Here is a 19,647-nt window from a genome sequence, read left to right as displayed (position 1 = left end):
GATGGACGTCCACTTCTTGGCTCATCTGTGAGGGACATGTGGCCAGTTTGGAAATTCCTTTTTCAAAAAGCAATAGTGCCATATGATGGGCAATCATCACCGTAGATTGCTTTAATTTCATCATAGATTTTCTGAGCATTGTAGGCCTAACCCTTCAAATGCAGGAACTTAATCATGATGCGTGCCTCAATTTTCACCATATTGCAGGTTATGCGCCTACTGCCCATCTAGTGCCCCATGTAAAGAAAGTAAACATACTTATGAGACCATTTTTGGACCATAATGTACATAAGGACCAGTGATTACACTGACAAAATTTCATCAATATAGCTCTTTTCCTTCTGGGTGATGTCAAAAACTTTTGGATACCCCCTCGTATAGTCTAGGTAGTGGTCGCAGCTTCTACATATTGTTTTGATTTATATTACCATTCAGTTGCAATTCAGCTTCTCGGTTGGCTTCGAATGAGAAGCGTTGAGAATATTCTTCAGATTCAGATACTTCTTGCCTATATATATCCCGTTAGTTATATACTGCTCCTCCCTCATACGTTTTGTAGGCATACGTAGACCTAAGTAAAATGGCGAAACAAATGGACGGCCCCTAAAAACGTTATTTCTATTACATTTAAAGGTTGACTACCATTCCTGGAGTATTGGGGAGCCCAATAATGCAGGAACCGGCGAGGACTGTGTCGTCACTTGGCTTACTAATGATTGGGTTGACATGCAGTGCGGCGGTACTAGTTACCAATTCGTCTGCAAGAAAGACGCCATACAGCGATAAACACCTTTGTCGATATTGAAGCGACCGAGAATAAAGAAAATAGTTAGCGCACAGAAATAGAACAAAGGAAACTACTCCCAGTGGGCACACCTGACGTTGAAATCACGTTGAAATTTCGACATCGAAATCAATTTCGACGTTGAAATCAGGTTGAAATCACGTTGTATTTGCAAATGGACTTCAACCTGATGGACTTCAACCTGATGGACTTCAACCTGATTTCAACCTAGAGATTAGTTGAAATCAGGTTGAAATTTCAACGTTGTATCAACGTTGAAATTTCAACCTGATTTCAACTAAGGTTGAAATCAGGTTAGGTTGAAACTTCGACGTTGTATCAACGTTGATTCAACGTCGAAATCCTAACCTGTGCCCACTGGGTTACCTTCATGAAGTTCATTTGCAATTAGTTAAGAGTATGGTATGAGGGTTGTATTGCAAATATTTGTGATCCGTTCTTATAAAACAAGGTACATTGCAAAATGTACTTATTTTGAGAGTTTAAAACCTGTAGTCTTTAGCTTCTGCATTGTATATATACCTCAATGATTATGTTGTAATGAGGCCAAGGGTTTTGTAAACAATGAAGTAAGATTTCTATTAGGCGTAGTACGCTCGCACCCTCAAGCGATCGCAATCTGCCCTCTAGGTAAATTTATGCTCGATCGCTTTTGCGAAAAGCGAACTACGCATGGTATTTGCATACTATTATGAATCTAAATTGGGGAATTAGTCCCAGGGAAAAGGAGAGCGAGGTACCCGATTTGGAGTCCCAAAGGATGAGAGAAATGAATAATGAACGGATTGGAATGACTATCACGAATTGAACCAGATGAAACAGAAATTAAGTTTAAGAATTTATTGTAAATTTACACCATCAGACAAACTGATCAAAATACATAATGTGTGTGTTAATCAGTCTTACCAGAATTACGTGGCAGCATAATAAGTATAATTGAATATGATTCACGTGCAAGACATGATGACAATATATTCGCCATCATGTTGACCAATCTAACTGAACATCATAAGCCAAACCTGGGCACGTCTGTATCCGTTGCAGGGTTAACAAGGAGTGAAGTCTTTATTAACGCACAGACAAAACATCGCTTCAGTCAGTGCCATTGATGCACGGATATAAAAACGTTCACTTGATGAATGGTTATCATGGCTTACTGCACTATGATCAATATTCAATTATCGAATGAATTATCTTCACAACAATACGTAGGATGCGCGCGATTCGCTTTTCTACAGAAGCAATTGAGTATAAATTCAGCTTCATTTTGCACTTTTTCTAATACGCACTAAACGCTTAGAGTACGCACATTTTTGGAAGCCATCTTGTTTCCTACACCTTGTTTCATTGCGAGTTTGGTAGTGACGTAGATACGTATTTACCCATGTCGCAGCTGAATCGCGCCCGATTACCTAATGCCGCAGAGCATAATACACACGCATACAAGTGCCGTTTGCACGTGTTATAAGATATTGAAGTCACTACTAAGCTCGAGTTCAAACGAAGCATAGTTTTCTAAGTAGAAAATAGAAGTCTTTCAATTTCGCAGTGCAATATTTACGTCACTCCATGTGATCCCCGCATGCGATGAGCATAATGAATAGATAAATAAATAAAAAATCGGATTTATATAGCGCCTTTTTCCAGCTAGATCTTGAAGGATTCAAAGCGCTGTAATTTCGCTGCCATGGGTATCATCACTTCAGTGTCTACGTTGGACTAACTCTTTTGTATTCTCGGCAGGAAATATTTCGATGGTCTCCGGCCATCTAAACATGCTTGCAAATGTAGATGGATATGTTCCATTTATTTGCTCGTAAATATTGTACTGGGAAATTTAAAAACGTCTTTTGTTTGCTTTGATCAGGTGACTTCAGATCAAGAAAGTCTGTGATCACACGAAATTACAACCGAAACTGTTTTCTACAAGTTTTTAATTTGTAACCAAAGGTATGGACAAAGGCATAGGTAATAATAATAAAATCCAATAAGGCCAGGGTTATTTCCCTGTGAATAGACATTCAAGTGATCTGTACACATCTATTAATATGCACATAGTATGCTGGGGTATCATTTTAATTGAAGCTATATGATATAACAATTTATTTAACATTAAATATTAAATTTACTTATTTAAAGAAGAAAGGCGAGAGTGAGTGAAAGGGTGTGGTGTGAGGGTTGGGGTGGGGAGGTTTGTGTGTGGAGGGGGTCGAGAGGAAGAGAGATAGAGATAGAGAGTGAGGGAGCAAGAGGGATGGTACAACAGTAGTTGTTTAACTTTCTTTTGACATGGGGGGTGAATCTCATTTTGTGATGGAAAGCAGAACAGCTAAAAGGTACAAAAGTTCCGGGAGGAAAACTTTTTTACTTTTTAACTTGTTCAACGCACTCTCCCCTTATACCATTTCTAGGTCTCGGAGGGTTAGAATGCTTTTCGGTAATTACGGTGATATGAAAGTAGGCCACCAACGACAGACTTATCAGATGTGATAGACAGCATCAACTACCGCCCGCGGTGACAGATTTCCGATAATACAGCGTATCCCAATATAAACAGAACCCTCATTGCGCCCTCTTTTTCTTCTATTTCTAAAAAGTTGATCAAATGTATTTTGGTATGTAAAGAAACCTTAAATGGCTACATCAAGGATTAAAACGAAACACACGGTTAATGACATGGATAGATCTCCACTCCCCCTGCTTCCATTCCTACATAGAGCACACCAGATACACCAAATTGCATTTTGAATACAAGGAATGTCCTGCTGATATTAAATAATGTTGATTTTATTTTTAAAGATCGCGATATAATACATATTTTATGAAAAAGTATTAAATATTAATATTTTTGACATTTCACAATCCTCGAAGTAAATTGTATGAATTTAATGATATGTAATTAAATAATGTTAAAGTGTAGCTGGGAGGAAAAGCCGTCCATCATTTGAAAATTTCGTACTGAAGATAACCTTAAATTTATTAACCTTTTATGAAAAAATGTGCATCTTCCATACAAAAAAGGGAAAATTTTCAAATGATCGTCGGCTTTTCCTCCCAGCTACATATCAAGTACATATCATTTATATTTATAAAGTTTAATTCGAGAACTGTTAGAATGCAATTTGCTGTGTCTGATGTGCTCTCAGGACCCACAAAAATAAAGTGCAAAGGTGGATGACCGACGCCTTAATGGAAAATTTTTAATATAATAGTAATATAACATTTTAATGCATAGCTCTGAATAATTTAATGTATAGCTCTGAATTATTAAATAGATGCGAAATTTTACTGATCATTAAAAATCTCATTTAGTCTTATGTTAATTCATTAATCATTGCAAATTTGACAATGACAACAACCAATATAACACATACCACGTGATATCGCTGTATCCAATAGGCACGCAAGTCGTCAGCCAAAATCGATACGTGGCATTCATCGTAGAACTTATAATTTTCAAGCTTATTCCGATAATTCCACTTTAGCATTGTCAATTGATCAGCATAATAGCGGCCTAAAGAAGTTACTAAATAAGTATCTGATTTTTTGATCAACGTTGAAAATGAAGCAAATGTAAAAAATATGAGAATGGAATTTGACGTTTCCTTCCTTTTTATCATCATAATAACATTAACAGGTGAGTGTACATTTGTATTCTATTTTATTAGTCTTGGGCAGAAAATAGAGAAGAAAAGAGAAGGTGGTTTTAACAGCTTAATTAAACGAAAAAAATCAAATTGATTTATATTCAATATTTCTTTCATGCATTGTTTGTGCTTTTTGGATACATTTTATGATCTTTATATATAATATATTTTTTACAATTGGACACACATATGCTTCATCCATAAAAATATTCTTCTTAACCATATCACCCTTGTTTCACCGAGGTATTTTTGCTTACATACTTACCCATCCCTTCTGGATTTATTTACCCCCCCCTGCAGCTCCGAAAAACCCTTAAACTTGACCGAAATAAAGCTCCGCAAGACCCTCGATTTGGATAATAATATTCAGCTCTATTATTGTTCATTCCTCACATTTCTTTTTTTAGGTCATTTTCAATCAGAAAGCCAAGAAAGACCCTTGAATTTAACTGTTCGCAGCTCCAAAATACCCACCCTTTTACTTGTTTGCAGCTCCAAAAGACACCCCTTTTACCGGTATATCGTCAGCTCCCAAAGACCCACCACCTCAAAATTCCGGGGGAAAGGTTTGCCGCAGAATCGGTTGAGTTAGCAAAAAAGGCAATGTACGGGTTTTTGCACTTTATCTGTTATATATAGCTCTGAATTATTAAATAGATAAATTTAAAGGAGCGACCACATTAATTTTTATTGATAATTAGTAATTTAATTTAGCTTTAGGGGAATTCATCAAGCATGGAAATTTGACAATATAACAAATTAAGCCTAATGATATAATGTCACGTGACGTTTCTGTAACCAATAAGCACACAAATCGTCAGCCAAATTCGATACGTGGCATTGCATAATTGAAAATTTATAGCTTATTCCACTATGATTCCACTATAGCATCATATAGCAGCAAGAACTTCCTAAATAACCATCTGCTTTTTGTATCAAAGCTGAACTTTTAAGAAGATGAACATATTTGTTGATAAAGAATATGAGAATGGAAATTGACGTGTCTGTCATTTTCATCGTCACCATCACATTAATAGGTGAGTGTAAGTTCTATTCAATTTTGACAGTCTCGGGCAAACAGGAGAGATGAAAAGAAAAGCCCGTAGCTTGAATGGAAAACTTTAATATTGAATTTAATTCCTTGTTTATTTTATGAGTTTTTATGATTTAAGTATACATTTTATGTTGTTTTAATATAATAAATTTCAACAATTGTACACAAAATGTGATGCGATCAAGCAAAATGAGTTAAATGTCGATCAAAATCCAAATTCAGTTTTCAATTTTATTACATAAACCACTCTCAGAGCTGAATATCCCATCATAATTTGATTTACGGTTCCAGAGATACGGCAATTTTATGGCAATCTCAGAACAATAAAATACAAAGGAAGTTGAAATATGCGTCACTCTTGTTTCCAGTGGCGTAGCTAGGGAGACAGGGGCAGAGTGCCCCACAGAAATTTGTCAGGGATAAAATGGGGACGCAAAGAGTAAAGTGTCATTAAGTGACTAAAAATGGGCATTGGGGACGAAAATTTGGCTTTGTCTCCTATATGGGGCAAAAATAAATATCAGAATGTTTCCTGTACTCTCGAAGGTTGGTCGTCTACCCTACACATACCGTGATAGGTCAATATGTTTTCGCTTAAATGCGCGTAAGGAGTGGTCCTAAATAATATGTTTTGGGAGCAGTCCTAATTCAGTTTAGGTTAAAAGTCATTTGATTGCTTATCCGGTCGCTTTTTTGACCGTTTAAGTACACCTGGAGGCATGGGCGTAAAGTGGGGGATGCACCCCACGTTTTTATATGGAAGGGACACCATATCAAACCGCCCTCCCATCCCCCCACACACACACCCCTACACACGTTGTGGCAACTTTGGCAACTTTAATCATAAAGTCACGAGCATAATATGTTGTTTGATATGAGCAACTGCGAAATAATAGTCTATATTAGACCACATTTCGAGGTATATGCAACCAATAACCAACAATAGTATCAAATTATGCACCAAATGGCTTAAATTGGCTTCTATTTACGTTTCATGTTGAAGGAAAAAAATAACCATACATCGCGTAAGTCTATTAGACCCACATAGTGAGGTATGTCTTACTATAAACAATAATAGGGTAAAATGCACCAAATGCCCTAAGAACATCCCCTCACACATATCTTTCCATCGCAAAAACGCGACATGCAGCGCTCACGCGCAGTACTCCATTTTTGCACAAATATATGCTCCCCCACATATTTCAGAATGGATTGACGCCCCTGTCTGAAGGGATAATGCTGGGGACTGGAACCGCTTAAGAAAGACCAGGTTTGATGATTTATATGTATACGTTGTCTTAACGTTGTCTTAAGAGTTTTTCTAGGGCATTCTCTGGTATAAATTTGCTTTATTTTTGAAATGTTTATTCAATCATATGAAACACATGCTTGAGCAATTGTAACAACTCGTATTGTATTGTTTGGTTCATATGGAAATGTTTGGCTACAAAAGCGATTCTCTTATAAACCATCTATGAACAGTTTCCACCTCGATAAACCTGAGCACACAATTTCATCCACAAGCAAACAGCGAATTGTCTCTACAGTCTTTGATATCACTACACGGTTGAGTGCATAGCATCATAAGAGCTGTGTGAGCCTCTAGCTGGAAAATAGGCATCTGTGATTGGTTTTTGTTAAAGCCTCAAGTGTTCCCTTCAGCTAACACTTCCCCGAAAAACACTTTTTTCATTAGGTCAACAGATTACATAATTCAATGTTTATAGCAAGGCGAATCTATTAAGCACGATTTTTGACCAAAATGTAGGTTTTAAAAGTCAAAACCTCAAGTGATCCTTACAATATTTTTCAGATTTTATGTCATTAAATGAAAGAGAACACTTATATTGTCCATATGTAACCAGCTCCAACAAAACCCGGAACAAGTCGCCAGGTATGTTTTTGAGTTATATGCCTATAACAAAGATGACATTCGCAAAAATAAAATCATATTTTGGAATTCTTAATTTCATGGTACCTTGGGACTGAGTGGACTTTCAAATCCTTGAAAGTATTGATTAAAAAGAGGTTTATTTAATCAATAATGACAGTAGAACTTGGTCAGTTCCCTCGGATCGCGATGTCCAACAGTTGAGGCGCGTAGCGCCGACTTCGAGGCGCGCAGCGCCGAGGTGTGAAGAGGCGCAATGTCTGCATTTACCTATAAATACGACTTACGATGTTTCTGCACTGACTTGGCGAGATAGCTGCGCGCCAGGTTTTCTGAGGTAATTTGTTTAAAACCTTTTAATAATCTGAAAAATTGGGCCCTTCTTAAAAGTGATATATAAAAAACAACTCAATGGAATGCATCATTTTTACACGTGGTTCGCTGGTGTTTTATTAATATTCTTCTATTGTCATTCCCAGTTCAAATAGTTGTGGTGCAGAGTAACCTTTGTATGCTTAAAGAGAGACCAGACCCTTCTAGAGGTGGTGTGTTGAGATGGTCTCTTCCATATAAGGAAATATGTTATTGCCAAGGCGTGGTAGCCCCTGGACGTGCAAAAACGTGTCCAAGAAGGGAAGAGGAGTATGAAGATGGCACCTTATGGTTTGTCGATGACCCAAGTCTATTAATTATGAGACAAAATTGGATGAAGGACATACTTGATAAACTTATGAACCGCGCTGAATATTGTGGTAAGAAACTACCCATTTATTATTATTATTATTATTATTATTATTATTATTATTTAAAAAAAAAAAAAGTATTATTATTATTATTATTATTATTATCATTATTATTATTATTATTATTATTATTATTATTATTATTATTATTATTATTATTATTATTAATATTATTATTATTATTATTATTATTATTATTATTATTATTATTATTAATATTATTGTTATTATTATTATTATTATTATATTATTATTATTATTATTATTATTATTATTATTATTATTATTATTATTATTATTATTTTTATTATTATTATTATTATTATTATTATTATTATTATTATTATTGCTATTATTATTATTATAATATTATTATTATTATTATTATTATTATTATTATTATTATTATTATTATAATTATTATTATTATTATTATTATTATTATTATTATTATTATTATTATTATTATTATTATTTTTTTATTATTATTTTTATTATTATTATTATTATTATTATTATTATTATTATTGTTATTATTATTATTATTATTATTATTATTATTATTATTATTATTGCTATTATTATTATTATTAATATTATTATTATTATTATTATTATTATTATTATTATTATTATTATTATTATTATTATTATTATTATTATTATTATTATTATTATTATTATTATTATTATTATTATTATTATTATTATTATTATTATTATTATTATTATTATTATTATTATTATTATTATTATTATTATTATTTTTAAAATTATTTTTATTATTATTATTATTATTATTATTATTATATTATTGTTATTATTATTATTATTATTATTATTATTATTATTATTAATATTATTGTTATTATTATTATTATTAATATTATTATTTATGCAATTATTTATTATTATTATTATCAGCATCATAATCTTTCATCACCATTATTATTATCAATTGTAGTAGTAGTATAAACTAGCAGGATCTGTAGGAGGAAGATCGGTGGGAAGTGCAATAATGGCAGATAGCGCGATATTTGACACTCATACCGAACACCCTTTCAATATACACTCTAAAAAGGCTTACGAAAGCAGAAACAGTAGTGAAACGTTCAAATAATTATATAAAATTGTTTCCCAGCCACAGACTAACCTGACACAAACAAAGTTTTGTTTTAGGTGATGTCCTACCCTTGATGGCCAATTATCACAAATTTCTGGATCCAAGTTGTTACATGTGGAATGTTAGAAATACTATCATACGAAATAGAACGTGTTTTTTTTTCTGTTCATCGTGTTCATACAGAAATACGACAAGCACCAGTGACGGTTTCATGTCCTGCAAACTATGATATAGAGACAGATCCAGGTAAAGCCACCGCCATGGTTGTATACCAGGAACCTACTGCTATTGATAACTCTGGTGAGGTGAGAGTAGTGTGCCACCCACCATCTGCATCGGAGTTTTCAATTGGACAAACAACTGTCACGTGCGTAGCGGGAGACCGCAGCGAGCACAGTGTGACTTGTGACTTCCAAGTTGACATAAAAGGCAAGTTGATCTAATGCAATTCATGTAAATACTTATTGTTGTTGTTCCTGTTACAATTATTTATTTGAACACTATACGCACCATAAGATGATTCAATCATATCCGATTTATTCCCGAATTCTATATACAGCTTCATGGAGTTTCTGGGGTTCCTGGAGCTCTTGCAGCAGAACATGTGACGGTGGGATAAGGTATCGGAATAGGACATGTGTTGGGAGTGATTCATGTCCGGGATCTGCTAGGGATTCACATAGCTGTAGCACTCAATCTTGTCGTAAGTTTTCAATTGCAAACTTTCTAAAAAAGATTTATTTATTTTAATACCGATTTCATGACAGAAACTATTACCATGATTACTGACCAGGTTTATTGCCAATCTGTGAATTTTGTGAGAAGTGAGGACTTTTACATCACTTCGGTACTTTTTTAAATTTGAATTATTTTTGATGAGATTATTATTGAATATTTTTTTAGTTCTTTTTTATTATTGTGTGAGGAATTTTTTTTTTCATCACATTTGCGCTTTCTTATGTTTTATATTACTTTTTGATGAAAAAGTGAGAACTTGTTCTTTACTTCTTGTCTATTTCATAGCACTTATATTACTTTGTGATGAATGTTTTGATTATGTATGTTTTACATTATTTTGTGATAAAAAAGTGATAGTTTTTTCGTTACTTAGCAACATGTCTATTTCTTAGGTTTTATATTACTTGCGATGATAAAGGTGAGGATTTTTTCATCACTCGAAATTTTGTTAGGGAAAAAGTTTTTGTAATTTGTTATTATCAGGGACAAGTGATTTGCGCGGAACTTTTTTTCCGCGCAATTGGCTATTTTTTTCCTATGAATACCAGGGATACATGATTTGAACTAAAAAAAAAGTTCCGCGCAATTCAGCGCAATTTGCTATTTTTTTCCGCGCAAATCGCCTGTCCCTGGTTATTATGTATGTTTTATATTAATTTGCGAGGAAAATGATAAAAGTAAGGACTTTGTCATCACTTCGCAAATATTCTATCTCTTATGATTTATACTATTTTGTGAGGAAAATATGTGGATTTTTTTCATCGCATCACAAATTACTAAATTCGTATTAATTTGTACGGAAAAAGGTGAGGATTTTTCTTTGCTTTCCAAATGTGTGCTCTTATACTTCACACGTTGTTTCATCATTGATTTCTTATGTTTTGAGTATGATGAAAAAAGGTGAGGATTTCAAAACTGAAATTCACAAATAACTAATAACTAATACAAGGTCTAATATAATCTTACTTTTGTATGCGATACTAGTAAAAGTGATAAATTAAAAAGAAATAAAATAAATGGTCTAAAAAGTATAAACAACTGAAGGAGGACACTGCCCATTTAACATGTTTAAAATATCATGCGCTCACCTCTTTTTTATATCCTGGTGAAGTTCGGCTTATTGGTGGCACTGGTTCAAATGAAGGCAGAGTGGAGGTATTGCACACTAATACTTGGGGTACAGTGTGTAATGACCAGTGGGATAGTAATGATGCAGAGGTGGTTTGTCGTCAACTTGGGCTGCCATCTGGTGATGCGGAAGCTATTATTGATGCTGATGCTCAGTTTGGAGAGGGTACAGGACAAATATGGATGGACAATGTAGGGTGTACAGGATCAGAAAACGCTTTAGATGAATGCGTTCAAGCTGAATGGGGAAAGCATGACTGTGGGCACCATGAAGATGCAGGGGTGATTTGTCACATTGGTAAGTACTATAATTGAAAACCGAATTAAAAAGACTAGTTTGTGTCTGACGTCAGGGCAACGGCGCGTTGTGATTGGTTACTGACCTGCTCAGTACGGCATTTTTAGTCTGGTTGACTAGTCCTTTTAATTCGATCTTCGATTATAAAGTTTGTTCGGCTTATATAAGGCGGAAATTATTCGGCTTTTGTTACTGCGCGAGTCAAAAAAAGTCCTAACTCACGCTCGCGTGAATTCGCATAAGCGTGCGATAGTCACGCATTACGCAACGCACAATGAGCGCAAGTACTGCGCCCAATAGCGTACACGCCATTCTATATCACTACACGTTGTTATGAGTCTTATATTTTCCGCCTTATATAAACCGAACAAAGTATAATTAGGTCATGGCTGGTCTGGGTTTCTATTGTCAGCACGGTTTCCGGGAAGCAAGAAATGCGGAAATAAATTATCCTTTTTATTTTATTATGTGATGAAACAGGTTTTCTTCATCGCTTCACAAATTTTGGATTTGTTATGTTTTATATTAGTTTGTGGGAAAAAAGTGTGCGTGTATCCTCCTACGAGATTATGTGTATACATGGTATATGCAAGTATTATTACTATACCAACATATTATAAAATAAACAACATTAACCATTCAACCAAACAGAAATATTTTCAGCAAGAAAATGCATATCCGCATCTTAACTGTGATGTCTAATGACCTTTCAGAGCATGTGAATGTACATGGGGACCATCTGTATAAAATTCTGTCCAAGCTGAAATAATGAATTGACTGCGTGATAATCACGCACTCAAGGGTATAGGCCAACTGCACGTATCCACTCCTTTCGAAAGCCTTGCTAAACAAATGTCTTTAGGCCAAAATATCACAATTAATATTGATTTGAATTATGTTATCTTCATATTTCATGCAAAAATATTAGAATTTTGTAGAGAATCAAGGCCCGATAATGCAATTGCTACCATTCATACTACAGTTCATTCATAAAAATATCAAACTCACTCGATAGTATCGACCATAAGGTACATTGGAGCCAAATTTAGACACCATCCAGATATTTTCCCTTCATGTACCATGCAATATTCATAAATATTGGCTATAATGGCTATAATGCCCATATTTGGCAAACAGGTCAATGGTGTTCATTACACAAATTTACAGCTATCTTCTCTTTAGATGTTTACTGAGGTATAGAGAGTGTGGCCTTCAACACGTAAAACTGGGAAGGTTATTTAGCATAGTAAATCGTTAGTTCCTGATACACCGTGGGCAACGAAACTGGTTATTTGCATAGTAAATATCTTTTTCTATCGCATTGTATTTGAATGATATGTCATGTCCAATTGTATTGGCTGTGGACGGCGAGATGTAAATTGGGTGATGATGTCACAGCTCATTAGAGTTTGTCACTCGGTCTATGGCAACAGTTGTTGTAATGTTATTTTCTCAATTTTCTTATATGCAATATCTTCATACTCGTGGTACTAGAATTGTAATTGACCAATTAGAGGCGATGCTAGATCGGCAGGTAGTGCTGATGGGGTATTAGTTAAGAGTTTTAAAGTTCATTAGCATTCGTACCTATTGCAATTTGATACTTTTTGTATTGTACTTTGTTTTTTCATACAGAGTCAGAATGCTACTCTGATTCACTTGGGCGTGACTATCGTGGTTCAGTTCATCAAACCATAGACGCCATGGAATGTCAATCCTGGACAGCACAATATCCCCACGAACACAGCGTTACAAAAGAAAACTACCCGGACATTGGTATTGGCCAACACAATTATTGTCGAAATCCGATTATCAATGAACTTGACAATGGCCCTTGGTGTTACACTACAGATCCGGATACTCGTTGGGCATTCTGTCGAGTCTGCGTCTGCGATACTGGTTAGTCTATATTGACATAACCAATAAAATTTAGGGAAGGACGAGCAGATTTTGGACCAGCTTTACTGGGACAATGTATAATATAGTTTTAATTAGACTATGGTAGACCAAAATGAAGGAAGAATTTAGAATATACAAGCCAGAGCTCAAAATTTACCTTGACCCAAAACATGGCGTTTATCGGGGTAAAAATGAAGATTCTGCAATTCTTGTATATTTCCTCTCGTTAGATGAAGAATTTTTGATTTATTTGTTCATATTTATTTGTTTCCACCTCGACACATCCAAGTATACAGATATTTCCAGCACAGCGAGTCTAGTCTCTACGCAGTCTGTGTTATACTACACAGTTGAGTGCATAGCATCATAATAGCTGTGTGAGATCTAGTGGAAAATAGATATCTGTGATTGGTTTTTGCCAAAACCTCAAGTGTCCCTTCAACCAATCAGAATTTTTTTTATATCGAACGAAGCTAACACTTACCCCTAAAACACTATTTTACATTAGGTTAACAGATAACGCAATTCAATGTTATAGCAAGGCGAATGTTGTAAATCTGTTGAAAACTACCTATCCAAGCACATTTTGTGACCAAAATGTAGGTCAAAAAAGTCAAAACCTCAAGTGTTCCTTATATTTTCCAAATTTTATGTCATTAAATGAAAGAGTACACTTATGATGGTCATGTATTAGCTTTAGAATGAGCAATGGCCAATTATCTTTGCAAATCTTGTGCAAAAAACATTTCGCCTGTTTTGTCATACGGTTGTAAATTCAATGAACTATGACTTTGCTAAAGAGCGCTTTATTGATATGCTGCTCAAATTATTGGGGGTGGGGTTATGGGTGTCACGGTCCCCTTGATCTGTCACTCCGCTTCCATCTAGAATCATAATCACTCTTAATAATTGGTTCTTTGCATAATTAGAATTCGTATCTATTGCAATTTGACACTTTTGTATTATACTTTTTTCCCTACGGCATCAGAATGCTACTCTGATCCACGAGGGGGTGACTATCGTGGTTCAATTAATCAAACCATACATGGCAAGGAATGTCAATCCTGGACACAACAAGATCCCCACGAACACACCACTACACCAGAAAACAATCCGGACAGTGGTCTTGGTGAACACAATTATTGTCGTAATCCGGGTGAATATGAAAATGCGCCTTGGTGCTACACTACAGATCCCGAAATTCGTTGGGAACTCTGTCGAATCTGCATCTGCGATACTAGTAAGTCTGTATTGGACTATGCAGTTGAAATTACCAATTCAGGCAATCCCATTTCCTGTGTATAAAATTAAGGTTATGTCGTTGATATGGTGTGTATGAATTTCTATTAGAATAGCCCATTGAGTGTGCTTAGTGAAAAAAACCCCACCATTAGCTCCCCTAGGTATTGTTGTGTAACACATTACCATGGGGAGCTAATGGAAATTGAAAAAAAAAAAGCAGGGGGGTGCTTTCATTGAGAAGGGGGGGGGGTGTTCTTTAAAAAATTTGTACGTGGATGTGCAACGCAGACTTTCGGATGCTGACTTTCTCTATACCAACTTTTTAATGTTTTTGCTACCATCAGTATACCAATTTTTCACAAAAAAGGCCCAAATTTGCTCGAATTGGGCGCTTTTAGGGTCACTTTTGCCCAAATGCGACCAACTTGGCGTGTTGGTCTTCATTGAAAACCACCCAGTGACATATCAAAATCGCTGAAAAGGTACCCAAAAACCGTGGCACATCCCCGTACACGTTTAACTAGGGAGAGACCCAAGGGTCTTTCCGTGAGACTGGGAAAATCTTACCAAAAAAAGAGGGGTCTTTCAGTGAGACTTGGAAAATATTTGGGTCAAAATACGAGGGTCATTCAAAAAGTTCCACCTCCATCGCCTTTTCTCTGTTATCTTAAGTGCCAAGAAGTTGAAATTACCCATTACCTATCGTATTTCGTGGCTACAAAATAAAGTTATTTGATTAAAATGTGATCTTTGGTTGTTAAGATGTGTTTGTTAAAGCTAATACAGATTTGGTACGTCAGAAATGGTCTGAAAAGAATGTCTAATTTTGATTAAAAAGGTAGGCCACATCTATAAGGACTGATCTTTGTATTTCAAATCCAAACTTTGAATCCTGTTTTATAGAAATAGAAAACAAACATACACGAAAGATGTTAGTTGGCGTTTTTTACCGTGCCCATACAGCCATAGAGCATTTTATTAATGACATTAGTCCAATACTTGACAAAATAACGAATTTCAACATAATTAATTAATTGGATTTGATACAGCTACATAATGCTTTACAAATCTGTTTCGTAAGGCCACAGGGCCTCACTCTTCAGAAGCACATAACCATATGAGGTAATCACAAAAATATACACACTGCCTAGCTATCATGGTGTCACATGATACAACTTAAAATTAAAAGGATTGCATAAAGTTACATAACAATAACAATAACCAGTGTACTAGACCATCATATTTTGAATGGACATACTTAACATAATATTTTGAATTGTCATGCTTGACATTGCAGACAACTTAATATGACGAGTCAACACTCAATATAATAGATGGCCATAAAAAACACTTGAATGGCAATTTGGCACTTCAGATAATATGATGCCCATTCATGGGAATTATAGAGAGTCTGTAACGTTAACAGTCACTTAATCAATAACGTCAATTAACAATATGTTAAAGAAACATTATTTATAATTGCATAATAAGTGTTTTTTCCTGTGTCTGCATGCACTCATGAGTTTATTTCTTTTGTTTAATGAGGACAAGTCAGGTCTGCGAATGATAAAGTATTTTTCTTCAATACACAGGTTGCAAAGTTTACGTGATGTGGAGTAAGCCTTAGCTCTGCTTAGCACTTTCCATTTGATTGTATATGGTACATTTGCATCTTTTAGTGTCCAGATATACTCACTTAAAGTTGTGGCATGTCTATTGCTATCATTCCTGAAACTTGACATATGTCCGTTAAAACGGGATTTAAATGTATTTTCAGTCAGTCCGACATAGGTCTCGTCCTGGTTGTTGTCTTGTCTTGTGATTGTAGCCTGGTAAATGACACAGGAAGTGAGGCATTTCTTTTCTAAAGGACAATTGTTGTCATCTCTACAGTTACAAGTTTTGGGGTTGACATCAGTCTTTGGTTCATATTTTCTTAGTATAGAGCTGTTGTGAGAAGATATTACTTGCTTGATGTTTGGCATACAACTGTAACTAAGTTTAACAGTGCTTCTATTGATTAATTTGTGCAGTTGGTGACCAGGGGGGAAGCATTTGTCCAAAAGGTGGAAAAATCTTTTCCCGATGTTTGTGTACACATTCTCACTGTATGGGGGGTTAAACCAGGTGATGCGGCGGGCACGTTTACGAGAGTTGTTATCATTATTCCTTTTGTTTGACTTGAATTTGAGTTCATGGGCATATCCACTTTTGTTGAGTGCTTCTTGGTACACAGGCGTGGCATTCGTGAAGGTGGTTTCAGAGGTGGATATTTTAGAAAGTCGCTTGTTTATACTTTCTGGTATATTCCTGATGATGGTTGGGGGGTGGTTGCTCTCTCTGTTGACATAAAGTGGGTTATTATTTGGTTTCATGAATGGTGAGTATGATCCGGTGGACAGGTTCATTGTGATGTCGAGGAAATTGATAGATGTCTTATTAGCTTCAATTGTAATGCGTAGATTGTTATTTGCAAAGATTTTACATATCTTTTTCTTAATAAGTTCGATTTGCCGAGCCGTTTTGTTATGACAAATGGCAAGGCCATCGTCTCGGTATAAGCCGACATTGAAGCCAAGATCATCCAGCTGTGATAATAGACTAACTCACATGTCTCTGCGCCATCGAAGCTGCCCATGGTCACATCAAAGCTTGTATTACCGCGTTTGGTCCATGGAGTGCATTTGTTGTACAGCGACGATTTTTTAGCGTGGTGAATGATATGCTTTTCATCGTCCGTTATTTTGTCGTATGTAGACGCAAAATCCAACGCTTTGTTCAGTAGGTCTTCAGATATCGATGGATAGAATTCGCATACATCAAATGATATGAAGGCACATTCATGTTTGTTATCTGCATTATCAAACCAGTGTATCACCTCGTCTGTATTTTTCCATTGGTTGAATTTTGTTGAGTTTATGATCTTCGTGTTGATACGCTCAAGTGTTTGCTTACTAATTTTTCCAATTTCTGACTTACATGGATTTATGAGTCTGCAGGTTGGTTTATTCATGAAGTTGGGTTTGTGGTCCTTTAATGTGATGAACGCTTGTGATTGTGATTTAGTGTCTATTCTGTCGCTGACATCCAGAATGTCAGCTATTTCTTTGTCGCCCAAGTTGTTGCGTTGTTCTGCTGATGGTTTTGCCTTTTTATAATCCTTTGTAATGTTCTGTTCCAGTAGTTCATTGTATGAATTGGGGTCAAGCTTGTAGAAATTTGTAGTTTTGTCTGCTGCAACATAAAGTTTGTTATCTTTCTTGATTTTCTGTACATCTTTTGATAATTGCTTCTGGAATGGATTGCTAATTTTCTTAAATTCAACATTTTGAACAAGATTCAGCATGCCGTCTTTGAATTCTTTGAGTTCTGATACAAATGGTGCTGGTTTTGTAGACTTGAAACCATATGTTTCTTTGTGTTCTGTGGTGACCTCTGGGTTGAGAAAAAAGAAAGATCTCCAGCGTATATTTCTCATGAAGGTTTCCGCTTTAGATATCAGGCATTTTAAATAATCCTTTTCACTAGGCAGTGGTATATTTTTGGTGGAGTACCCCAAGTTGATCTGTTCAAATCCGTGGGCCATGGTGATTTCCAAAGTGCTCAACAGTAAAGGAGCATTAATAAATAAATCAGTCCAAGATATACATCCAAGATGGTTGAAATCATCCAAAGGTAAAGTGCTCAACCAAAAATGGGAGCGAAATAATTAATTAATTGGATTTGATACAGCTACATAATGCTTTACAAATCTGTTTCGTAAGGCCACAGGGCCTCACTCTTCAGAAGCACATAACCATATGAGGTAATCACAAAAAATATACACACTGCCTAGCTATCATGGTGTCACATGATACAACTTAAAATTAAAAGGATTGCATAAAGTTACATAACAATAACAATAACCAGTGTACTAGACCATCATATTTTGAATGGACATACTTAACATAATATTTTGAATTGTCATGCTTGACATTGCAGACAACTTAATATGACGAGTCAACACTCAATATAATAGATGGCCATAAAAAACACTTGACTGGCAATTTGGCACTTCAGATAATATGATGCCCATTCATGGGAATTATAGAGAGTCTGTAACGTTAACAGTCACTTAATCAATAACGTCAATTAACAATATGTTAAAGAAACATTATTTATAATTGCATAATAAGTGTTTTTTCCTGTGTCTGCATGCACTCATGAGTTCATTTCTTTTGTTTAATGAGGACAAGTCAGGTCTGCGAATGATAAAGTATTTTTCTTCAATACACAGGTTGCAAAGTTTACGTGATGTGGAGTAAGCCTTAGCTCTGCTTAGCACTTTCCATTTGATTGTATATGGTACATTTGCATCTTTTAGTCTCCAGATATACTCACTTAAAAAAGTGGCAAAGTTGTGGCATGTCTATTGCTATCATTCCTGAAACTTGACATATGTCCGTTAAAACGGGATTTAAATGTATTTTCAGTCAGTCCGACATAAGTCTCGTCCTGGTTGTTGTCTTGTCTTGTGATTGTAGCCTGGTAAATGACACAGGAAGTGAGGCATTTCTTTTCTAAAGGACAATTGTTGTCATCTCTACAGTTACAAGTTTTGGGGTTGACATCAGTCTTTGGTTCATATTTTCTTAGTATAGAGCTGTTGTGAGAAGATATTACTTGCTTGATGTTTGGCATACAACTGTAACTAAGTTTAACAGTGCTTCTATTGATTAATTTGTGCAGTTGGTGACCAGGGGGGAAGCATTTGTCCAAAAGGTGGAAAAATCTTTTCCCGATGTTTGTGTACACATTCTCACTATATGGGGGGTTAAACCAGGTGATGCGGCGGGCACGTTTACGAGAGTTGTTATCATTATTCCTTTTGTTTGACTTGAATTTGAGTTCATGGGCATATCCACTTTTGTTGAGTGCTTCTTGGTACACAGGCGTGGCATTCTTGAAGGTGGTTTCAGAGGAGGATATTTTAGAAAGTCGCTTGTTTATACTTTCTGGTATATTCCTGATGATGGTTGGGGGGTGGTTGCTCTCTCTGTTGACATAAAGTGGGTTATTATTTGGTTTCATGAATGGTGA

Source organism: Amphiura filiformis, chromosome 18, assembly GCF_039555335.1.
Source record: "Amphiura filiformis chromosome 18, Afil_fr2py, whole genome shotgun sequence".
NCBI lineage: Eukaryota > Metazoa > Echinodermata > Ophiuroidea > Amphilepidida > Amphiuridae > Amphiura > Amphiura filiformis.
The sequence above is the reverse complement of the archived record's forward strand: the minus strand, read 5'-3'. Positions refer to the sequence as shown.